The following is an 11659-nucleotide window of genomic DNA, read 5'->3' as shown; positions in this document are numbered from 1 at the left end:
TGAAAGTAAGATTGTTCTTTTTGGGTCTAGTGGCCGGAGACAGTTTGTCAGACGACCCCCAAACACTGAATTCAAGCCACAGTACACTGTGAAGACAGTGAAGCATGGTTGCACAAGCATCATGATATGGGGATGTTTCTCATACTACGGTGTTGGGCCTATTTATCTCATACCAGGGATCATGGATCAGTTTGAATACATCAGAATACTTGAAGAGGTCATGCTGCCTTATGCTGAAGAGGAAATTTTTTTTTTTTTTTTTAAGTCCGCAAACGTGCAAACTACAACGAAAAACCCGTAAGTGATCACAAAAACAGTGCAAGTGCGAACACCACACGAAAAAGTGCACTTAGGGGTGTGTTTGTCCTACCCCCGAAGGGGTTGAACCGTTACCCTGATCCCCCGGGGCACAAAGCTCCTGACAGGGACAAGGTTCCCATTTGGTCCTCCTGGCCAAAAGGCCTGGTGGACCACCGTTCCTTATGCCCAGCGGAAGCCGGACATCCAGTACTAGGTCAGGGGGTTCTCCCGAAGAGAAAACCCCCTAGGGATCAGGGGAGGAAGGAACCAAAAGGCCACACATCCTCCCCCTAGACTTCAGGGTAGGCCCGAGGACCCACACCCTCCATCCGTGAAAAACACACACATAAGTAACAGAAAAGTGACAAACGTGGGAGGTGAATAAATTAAATAAATAGAAAATAAAAAAGTGGTACCGTGCCAAATTGTGCACAGACCAGGCCCTGAGGCCCGTAGCAAAAATTGCCCTGGACTTAGCCAAAAGGCCTGGTCCTTAGGGCGCTGTGCAAAAAGAGTGAAAAACAGTGACCATGTGCCATCTTCACACTGTGGGGTCCCATACCCAGGTGTTACTAGTGGCACCCCTGAGAGCGTCTTCCCCAGGGGGCACTGAGTTTGCAGACTTTTTGCGTCCTCAGCCCCTGGCCAGACCAAGGTAGATCCGTCCAAACCAGGAGGTACTGGGTCTTTCCAGCTTTCCCAGAGGAATTACTCCCAAGGCCCCAGAACGAATCATGGCGCTCCCTGGTTTCTGTCCCTCCGGTCCAGCCTTCCGGACCCCCATCATACCAGTGAGGGTACTATACAACAGCCATCCCCGCAAAGCTAGAATGGCCGGGAGCACCCCCACTGGACACTGATAAGAACAGATACTACACTAGATCTTAGCCAAAAGGCCGAGAAGCGAAGGCCGAAGATGCTGAAGAGGAAATGCCCTTGAAATGGGTGTTCCAACAAGACAACGACCCCAAACACACCAGTAAACGTGCAACATCTTGGTTCCAGACCAACAAGATTGACGTTATGGAGTGGCCAGCCCAATCCCCGGATCTTAATCCAATAGAAAACTTGTGGGGTGACATCAAAAATGCAGTTTCTGAGGCAAAACCAAGAAATAGAGAAGAACTGTGGAATGTAGTCCAATCATCCTGGGCTGGAATACCTGTTCACAGGTGCCAGAAGTTGGTTGACTCCATGCAACACAGATGTACAGCAGTTCTCAGAAACAGTGCTTATACAACTAAATATTCATTAAGTGATTCAAAGGAAAGCAAAATCTTCAAACATTTTTAAGTTTATATAGTGAATGTTTGAGTTTGTAAAGAAGAATACAAACACTGCTATTTTTTTGCACAGTCTAATATTCACTTTTCTTCAATTTTTTTAGAGGAACAACACAAATTTGATATACTTTTCTTCATGTTTTGATTTGGATTAGAATGTGTCGTGTTCCCAATGCATTTGTGTGTGTGGAAATAAAAGCTATTAGAAGGATTTTGAGCTTTATTCACTTTTTTCAACACACTGCTATTATTTTGAACACAACTGTATATACAGGTGAAACTCGAAAAATTAGAATATCGTGCAAAAGTTCAATTATTTCAGTAATGCAACTTAAAAGGGGAAATTAATATATGAGATAGACTCATTACATGCAAAGCAAGATAGTTCAAGCCATGATTTGTCATAATGTGATGATTATGGCTTACAGCTCATGAAAACTCCAAATCCACAATCTCAGAAAATTCAAATATTACATGCAATCAATAAAACAAGGATTGTACATAGAACAATATCGGACCTCTGAAAAGTATAAGCATGTATATGTACTCAGTACTTGGTTTGGACCCCTTTTGCAGCAATTACTGCCTCAATGCGTGGCATGGAAGCTATCAGCCTGTGGCACTGCTGAGGTGTTATGGAAGACCAGGATGCTTCAATAGCGGCCTTCAGCTCTTCTGCATTGTTCGGTCTCATGTCTCTCATCTTTTTCTTGGCAATGCCCCATAGATTCTCTATAAGGGTCAGGTCAGGCGAGTTTGCTGGCCAATCAAGCTCAGTAATCCCACGGTCATTAAACCAGGTTTTGGTGCTTTTGGCAGTGTGGGCAGGTGCCAAGTCCTGCTGGAAAATGAAGTCAGCATCCCCATAAAGCTCGTCTGTGGAAGGAAGCATGAAGTGCTCCAAAATCTCCTGGTAGATGGCTGCATTGACCCTGGACTTAATGAAGCACAGTGGACCAACACCAGCAGATGACATGGCTCCCCAAATCAACACAGACTGTGGAAACTTCACACTGGACTTCAAGCATCTTGCAGTGTGTGCCTCTCCATTCTTCCTCCATACTCTGGGTCCTTGGTTTCCAAATGAGATGCAAAAGTTGCTCTCATCAGAAAAGAGGACTTTGGACCACTGAGCAACAGACCAGGTCTGTTTTTCTTTAGCCCAGGTAAGATGCTTCTGACGTTTGTTGTTCAGGAGCGGCTTGACAAGAGGAATACGACATTTGAAGCCCATGTCCAGGATCCGTCTGTGTGTGGTGGCTCTTGATGCACTGACTCCAGCCTCAGTCCACTCCTTGTGAAAATCCCCAACACTTTTGAATGGGCTTTTCCTGACAATCCTCTCCAGTCTGCGGTCATCCCTGCTGCTTGTGCACCTTTTTCTTCCACACTTTTCCCTTCCACATAACTTTCTATTAATGTGCTTTAATACAGCACTTTGGGAACATCCAACGTCTTCTGCAATTACCTTTTGAGGCTTTCCCTCCTTATGGAGGGTGTCAATGATGGTTTTCTGCACAACTGTCAGGTCAGCAGTCTTTCCCATGATTGTGATTCCTACTGAACCAGACTGAGACACCATTTAAAGGCTCAGGAACCCTTTGCAGGTGTTATGGCTTAATTAGCTGATTAGAGTGGGACACTTTGAGCCGAGAATATTGCACCTTTTCAAAATATTCTAATTTTCTGAGTTTGTGAATTTGGGGTTTTCATGAGCTGTAAGCCATAATCATCACAATTATGACAAATCACGTCTTGAACTATCTTGCTTTGCATGTAATGAGTCTATCTCATATATTAGTTTCACCTTTTAAGTTGCATTACTGAAATAAATGATTGTTTGCACGATATTCAAATTTTTTGAGTTTCACCTGTATATATATATATATATATATTTTTTTTTAATGCAACAGTAAGAGAGAGGCAGATATAATAAATAAATTGGACACAAAACAGACTAATTTTGATTATGTATACATTGTCTTTTGCTGCTTGGACTTCATATATAGTTATGTGGGAATCCAGCAATTCAATATATTTCAGTAGAGACACTTGGTTTTTTTACACCTATCTAAAAAGGGGTTTACTCTCACCTTCCACAGTTTTTTTTTTTTTTGCTTCTTTCTTGGTCAAAAAGCGAAGTCAAAATCTCCACAATGACAGAATGACAGAAAAAGAAAAACAATATTACCCCACTTTCCACAGTTTTTTTTTTGCTTCTTTCCTGGTCAGAAAGTGAAGGCAAAATCTCCATAATGGCATAATGACAGCAAAAGAAAGACAATATATTTGTTTTAACCATTTCCAATGTAAGATATGGCTTGTGATACACTATAAATGTAAGGGGAAGGATGTAACTAACATGGAAATTACTGCTTAATATTGTCCTTCTAAAATTGAAAAAAGCCTATAGTGTATACCTTAAAAAAAGGCAATTCCGAATTTCTCTATCTGCTTTATTTACATGTTTGTTTTATCCTACAAAAGAGTGCAGGTGCATTCATAACATCAGGAACACGAGAGTAATGTACTGTAAGTGTTTTGATTCATGGTCTTAAAGTGCTACTAAACCCACAACAGTAAAATCAGTCTGAATGTGCAGTAAAAGCATGCTTGTTATACTCACTGTGGAACATAAGGGGTTAATCCTCTGCATTGTGTAAAAATTATTTTTGATCCTGACTTCTCTGATCCTCCTCTTCTTCCAGTGCACCCCATTATCTCCTGTTAAGACACATGTGTGGGGTCTCTCTGCACATGCTCAGTTTGGTGTGCATTACTATAGAGTTTTTTTTTTCTTGGGAGAGTGCATGTGATCATCAAAAGACCAATCAGCACTGTTCATACAGAGGTCAGAGCTTATGCATCCTCCTAGAGCAGAAAGATAACTCCTCCTACAAGCTTTAATCAGTGCTCTGCTGGACACAGATAGAAGTCACAAGACTGCTCTAACTGCTGATGAGAAAATGTATTTAGCAGTTTATATTTATTAAAATAATTGCACTTCCATGTTCTGTGTACTGTGGGAGACCAGATATAGTGAATGCAGTGTCCTGGGTTTAGTAACAATTTAATTTAATTCAGGTGGAGATAAAAAAAAATTTTCTGAAGGTCTTAGAATGAAAAAACCCCAGTACAATGATATTCCTGCTCTATTCATACACCATGGTGCTTTACTTGATGTATACTGGAACTGTTGCCTACAAGTTCATAGGGAAGATTAGCACAGTTTCATGGAAGTCAATTTCCAGAATCCTTTCTTTAGTGCCTTGTTCCTCAAAGTGTAGATGACAGGGTTTAATATTGGAGTGGCAAAGGTAAAGACCAAAACAAATACTTTTTCTTTATCTATTCCATAAGCCGTTTTTGGTCGGAAATACATGAAGCCAAGACAACAGTACTCAACAACAACAACAGTGATGTGGGAGGAACAGGTGGAGAAGGCCTTACGTCGACCCTCATTAGTGTGGATTTTTAGAACAGCAGAAACAATAAACATGTAGGAAATAACCAAAAGAAGAAAGGGAATGGTAAACAAGCCTAGTCCAAGGCAAAAGGTTATAAGCTCCACTGCAAAATGTCTCTGTTCTTCAGCTGTAGATAAGACTAGTATTTGACCCACATCACAGTAGAAATGTTGAATCTCTCGTCTGCCATAGTATGGGAGACTAAACACAGATATAACCATTACAGATGATAACATGAGACTAATAATATATGCTAGACCTATAAGCATGATACACGCAGGCCAACCCATTATACTTTTATAACGTAGAGGGTTACATATTGCAACATAGCGATCATAGGCCATTGTTGTTATAATTACCATTTGTAGCGCTCCAAACAAAACAACAAAAAACATTTGAGTTAAACAGTTATAAAATGAAATGCTTGGTTTGCAACTTAACAGATTCTTTACAGTCTGGGGAACAATAGTTGTGGTGTAACATATATCAAGATAAGAGATATTAAAAACAAAGAAGTACATTGGTGTATGGAGATGAGTGTCAACTTTTATTACTAAATTCATCAGTATATTTCCACAAATGATGATGGCATAGATGAACAGAAAGATGGTGCAGAGCAAGACTGGGTATCTGATTTTGTGAATGCCACAAAGATAAATTCCATCACTGAGGTCTGGTTAGGGCTTTCCATATGATTCAGAGAAACCAGAGAAATGATTGGAGATCTACAAGGTGCAGAGAACACTACATGATATCAACATTAACAGAACATTTCATTAAAGCCTATCTCCAGTCAAAAGTTTTCGTTTTGGAAAGTTTTTATTGTTACAGTGCAGTACAATCTCAGTCAGGTTTTTACTGCTGCCTGAGATGGGGGGCTGGGCAACTTAAAGCGGAGCTCCAGTCAAAATGTAAAAATGAAAAGGTAGCAGCTACAAAAACGGTAGCTGCTGACTTTTAAAAAAAATAGACACCTACCTGTCCCTCAATCCAGCGGTGTCCTCACCACAGCCGGTTTCCCCGATCATCCTCAATTCCCGGCGCCGCAATCTTAGGTGTGGGTACCCGGCTGTGACAGATTGCCCACTACACATGCATGAGTAGCGCTGCGCCTTGTAAATGATCCCATAATCTTCTGGGACCTGTCAAGTGTCCCAGAAGATTATGGGGAGGGAGGGGGGAGGACAACTTCCGCCTCCAATTATTTAAGAGAGTACAGTAGACATGAGAGCGGGTACCTTTCAAATTCAGGTACGGTCCCCCCCCACTCCCTAAAGGTGGCAGGGCAAAATCCATCAGGGGCGTGGCCTCAGGAGGAGTAACAGGCTGAGGCCATCTTCCCATCTGACGTGCAGTGTCTCTCTGTTCCCATTTGCTTTGTACTCCCCATACTACCTCAGCAATTTGTTCTTTCTACAATAGGACTCATTAGAGGGATCCACGCTCTGGATTTTCCTGGTGTCTATAATGGCTGTTAGTTTTAACAATTACATCAATACACTGACAAGCTCTAATACATTCAGTTGGTCCAAGGTTTGAAAACAGAAGTAGCAAAAAAAGTGAAGGTCCAGTGTACAGCCTGAGGCTATTATCCAAAGAGCTATACACACCCACATGGAAGAAAAATATATTTGAAATATATTTCAAAAATATTCTTCCCAAATATAATGACATATATTTGAAATACTACAATTTTTGGCCTTATTCGATATGTTTCAAAATATATTTTTATATATATATATATATATATATATCTATATCTCATGTTAAAATGCGTTTTTATTACAAAATATATGAAAAATATTTTTAAAATTCTTTTCAAATATACTGTATGTCTTTCAACATACAAATCTATATTTCTGGAATGCATTTACAAAAATATGTAAAAATATAAGTTAAAATTAGTTTTTTACATGTTAAAAAAATCTGAAGAATATAATTAAAAAAAAAAACAGAGTGCACATTTAAAGCTGCTATGGAATATATAAGTTAAAGAAAAACACATTGGGATGGCTTGGGCAGGAAAGACAATAGAATAGGCTTTTATTTTTTATTTAAAGTGAAATTCTGCCTGAAAAGGTGTACTGTGCCTTTAAGACATTTTTAGACCAGAGCAAGTTCACTTTAACCTCTTCTCGTTAGGCCCCTGGGAGCTCCCCTGGACACAGCGGAACACAGATCGCTGTACAGGACCTCTGTGTGAGGTCCCAAGTCATGTGATCACTGATTGGCCAATCAGTGATCACATGAGCAGTAGTAAACAAGATGTCTCTTCCTGACATCATTGCTTACTACTTGTGAAATCTGTGAATGATCACAGAGGTCACATGGTACAAGGCTATTCACAACAGCCTTGTACCTTGTGACAAACTGAGACCAATCACAGCTCGCACAGTATTTCTCAATGGCTGCAGGAATGCAGCCAGGGAGAAGGAGAAATTATTGCTTTTACAGCCTCTATGGGTGTAGAAGCAATCAGTGTAAAGAAAGAAAAAAAAAATCTTCATCACCCCCCACAAGTAGTACAGTGTCACTATGGTGACACTGTACTGCTAGGGTGACAGTATGTTAAAAAAAAAAAAAAAAAAAACTTAAAAAGATAGATGAGTACATTTTGGCCAAGATTTATGAAAAAAGATTATTTATTTGCAAAATTTTATAAGAAAAACACTTTTTTTTCAAAATGTTTCGACTTTTATACAGCAAAAAAATAATAATCCCAGTGGTGAATAAATACCACCAAAATAAAATTTTATCTGTCTCAAAAAATGCTAAAAGATTCATATGGGTACAGTGTTGCATGACTGCGCAATTGTCATTCAAAGTATGATAGCACTGAAAGCTGGAAATTGGCCTGGACATGAAGGGGTGAAAGTGCCCGGACTTGAAGTGGTTAAAGGAGAAGTATAGCTAAAGCTTTTTTGGCTGTACTTCTATGGATCACAGTAGTGCAGTTCGTTCTGCGACAACATGCTAAAGCCCACTTTTGGCTGCTGTAACAAAGCTGGTCCAAGTTCTGAAAAGAACCTGACCATATGGTTGGAATCCACCCAGAAGCCTGGAACAGCAGCTGGCTCAGCCTCTCAGCTAAACTTCTGGGAAACTGAGCCAACCGCTCGCTCCCCTCCCCAGACTGATGCTCCAGTGAGCGCTGATGGGGCAGAGCAGAGAGACATGACTGACAAGGCTATCTGCTCAAAGCAGAGGGGAGATCTGACCAATTGCTGTGTTTAATCACTCAGTTCTCAGTCTTAGAGCTTGCGGGGACAGATGCAGCATAGGATCAAGGCTGCATCCACCTAGATGAGTATATATCTTTTTCTATATATATCATACTTCTCTTTTAATTGAAAATGAGAGCATAGGGTGGACATCGGTAATGGGATGGTGCTCACTCAGTTCAGTGAGCAGGCTGGAGCATAAGTAGGAAACTGCAGAGCTCACTATGCACATATTTATTTAAGAAATCAAGAACAATAGCTGTCAATGGAGTAGTCATAGTGTGGTTGAAGAAACTTGAGTTACGAACTATGAGAACCCTCATAGTTATGCAGAGGGTTATTCAAATTTTAGCTCCTCATGCTTACAAAAATGTCTACAAGATTTTGATGAATTATACTGTATATATGTATATATATATTTTTTTCTTACAAGTGACAGAAAGTCAAAATACACAGTGCTGTGTTAGGTAATCTTTGTGTTTAGTTGGCTTTAGATAGACGTCTAATTTTTTGTCTTATTGTGTAGGGTCATTAATAAAAAAAACTTATGTCTCCTATATGAGGAGTTTTTTTCTAAGGCCTGCAGATCTTCTTAACTGTTTACCTGTTTTAACTGTGATTTACACCACAGCTTCCAGCTATGTCCTGATTTGAAAATATTTTGCCAAGACATCTAAAACCCGTTATGTAAAAATGTAATTGTAACAAATGCAGGAGTCAACCTTTTTTGGTAATAGAATATAATCCATTAATCCATCTGTGCTTGCCATCCTGGAAGCAGCAAATAAGGATTGAGCTAATTGCTGGAATAACCCCTCTCCACCAGACTGTAAATTTTTTTTATACATTATTACATCCATTTTTTCTTTCTGAAAGAATTGAATGGAAACAAAACAACTCAGATAAGAACAGACCCTTATATAAATGTTGTCAAGATTTTATTTCTCTTTCACCTCCCATATATAAAATACAGTATATTTCCATATAGCACATATGACATTCAGCAAATCAACCATTTAGTTTGAATTGCATATCTTGCAGTATTCAGTGGGAAAATGCACAGCTATTATTTTACACATTCTAATTTCTAGGGCCATACAGTATATTTCACAAGAAACATTCATTAAAATAAAAACACAACTCTTCAATATGTATTTGTTGTAAAGTTTCATACTCAAAGGCATTTTTAGTAGAAAGTCAGTTCGCTGTCCACAAATAGGGATGACCCCACAGCAGCTCTGTGTAAGATATGTGACATACCTGTTACTGTTACGTGGGAGACAATGAGAAGTCTTGTCTTAATTATGTTTATGTGCAGAGAGGTAAGTGGCATTCCCACCCCCTGCATCTCATGTAACCTACAGACAGGGATTAAATAAAAGCTGGGATCCCCACTGGTTAGATCCCTCAGCTTTTCTTTGCCCTTCAGTATAACACATAATTAGATTTAATGATTCTGTTTTGTTAATGCACAAAAACATAGTTTATGAAAACATTGAGAACATTAACCGTATCCTGAACACGTACTTGACAATGACTTGTTTAAATGACACATTTCTACTTTTGCTGTTCTTTTTGTTAGCTTCCCAAATTTATAGGCACCATCAGCAAGCATCAGTGCAGAATATAAAGGGACTGAATTACACCTACTATTGTCTATTTCAGTGTTTCTCAACCTTTTTTTCAGTCAAGGCACCCTTTTAAATTACGCACCCCTCGAGGCACCCCACTCTAAAATGTAAAAAACTAAACTAATAGTTTTACATAATGTAACAACATCCACACACATAGAGCACCCAAAGTTAGAGGTGATTTATTCTTCCAAAGCAAATACACCTTTGCACATTGGTACTGACTAGTATTCCAGCATTTCTCTTCTCCCTCAGTTTCTCTACCTCACTCAGCTAATGTGACCCCAGTGCTGACAGAGAGGGGCAGGGGAAAACAAAGATGTTGTGCAGGTGCCTGATGTCCTCAATGTCAACCAATGATATCACTGGTTGTTAGGACACTGGCGACTAGAAGGTTGTAATGGTGCGCAATAAAAATGTATGGCTTTGTGTAACTAGAAGACAGGCTTAAACTCCACCTGCTGGCTTGTATACAATTTTTGGGCAATTTATAGCCATTTTGCCAAGGCACCCCTGAGGAAATCTAAAGGCCACCCAGGGTGCCTGGGAACCCTGGTTGAAATAGTATGGTCTAATTTTTGTCTTGAAAATCCAAGCTGGTTCTCATTTAAATGCTCTTTTGTCCTCCCCTTTTCCTGGCTCTTGGCCTTTGACTAGCTGCATTATCTGGAGGTGGAGAATTTTGGAGAATTGTCAGTATCAAAATCTTCCAAATTAAAATAATTATTTGTTTGTCTATAGTCAAGTAAATATTGTATGTGAATATTTTATATTATAATTTTCAGCCAGCAACTACAGGTCTGGGCTCTTTTTCAAATATTTAGCAGTCTGTTCTTAGCTGCTTTGTTGGTTGAAAAAAGCCTACTTACAGAGCTGGATAGTTCAAGTTGAAATTTGTATACACAAGTGAATGACTCATCCAACCAATCAGAGAGTCTGAAGGTTAAAAAGCGTCTGCTTTACCTTTTCTTTATAAAGCCCATAATGCTTTGGAAATCTTGTGTCATGCGTGTGCCCTCTATTAACGTCTTGATGCGGCCGCTCGGTGGGTGAGCCTTAATGCCAAGTCGCCACATATATGCAGCCCTGTTGAAACTAACCAAGCTCAGAGCGTGCTCCCAGCACGGTAGTCAGTGGTAAGCTCCTGATGCATACTTGCGATCGGGAGCTTTTTGACCCTGTGACCACTGTGACAGCCAATCACAGCACTCATATGACCCCAAGGCCTGCCTCCCGGCTTTTAGAACTTTTAAAGGGCTGGGAATTGGTCATCGCCAATGGGTTAAATGCTTATTTGTACAATATATATCTTAAAAAAAACCCTCATGAGCTCAAAAAGATTATCCATTATTTGTATGGATTTTAATTAACTTTAAAATTGATGAGTAGACATGCTGTTTTTGTGGATCTTGATTTCTGTGCAAAATTTAAAATTTTATATTTGGTGAAGTTTCAGGAAAACTATACTATAGTTTTAGTTTGAAGCGCTGCAAGGTAATTAAAAAACTATGCAGCCAATTTGATGCTGCCCATGATAATAATAAAAACAAATTGACAGCTTGACTGTGTGGTACCACTGTTGGTCACTCACCTAGAAAGCTTTATCCAGTAAACAAAGCTTTCTCTGTCCTCATTGCTGTGTGAGCTTCTTTCATGTATGATTGGCTGTGTTGTAAGCACTTTGGTTTATGTAGTTCTATGGGTGAAGTGAAGACAAATGGCATTAGTCAGTAATGTCCTCACTTCACCTTCTCATT

The 11659-nt window shown here is 39.6% G+C and overlaps 1 pseudogene; it reads right to left on the bottom strand.

Moving 5' to 3' along the window:
- Positions 1-1092: 1092 nt before the first annotated feature.
- LOC149467038 (U2 spliceosomal RNA) lies at positions 1093-1208 on the bottom strand (annotated as a pseudogene).
- Positions 1209-11659: the final 10451 nt, after the last annotated feature.

This window comes from Staurois parvus, unplaced genomic scaffold (assembly GCF_062004578.1).
Source record: "Staurois parvus isolate SC_StPar_1 unplaced genomic scaffold, SC_StPar_1.0 ptg000126l, whole genome shotgun sequence".
Taxonomy (NCBI): Eukaryota; Metazoa; Chordata; class Amphibia; order Anura; family Ranidae; genus Staurois; species Staurois parvus.
Note: the sequence above shows the minus strand (reverse complement) of the source record. Positions and strands in the feature narration are given on the sequence as shown.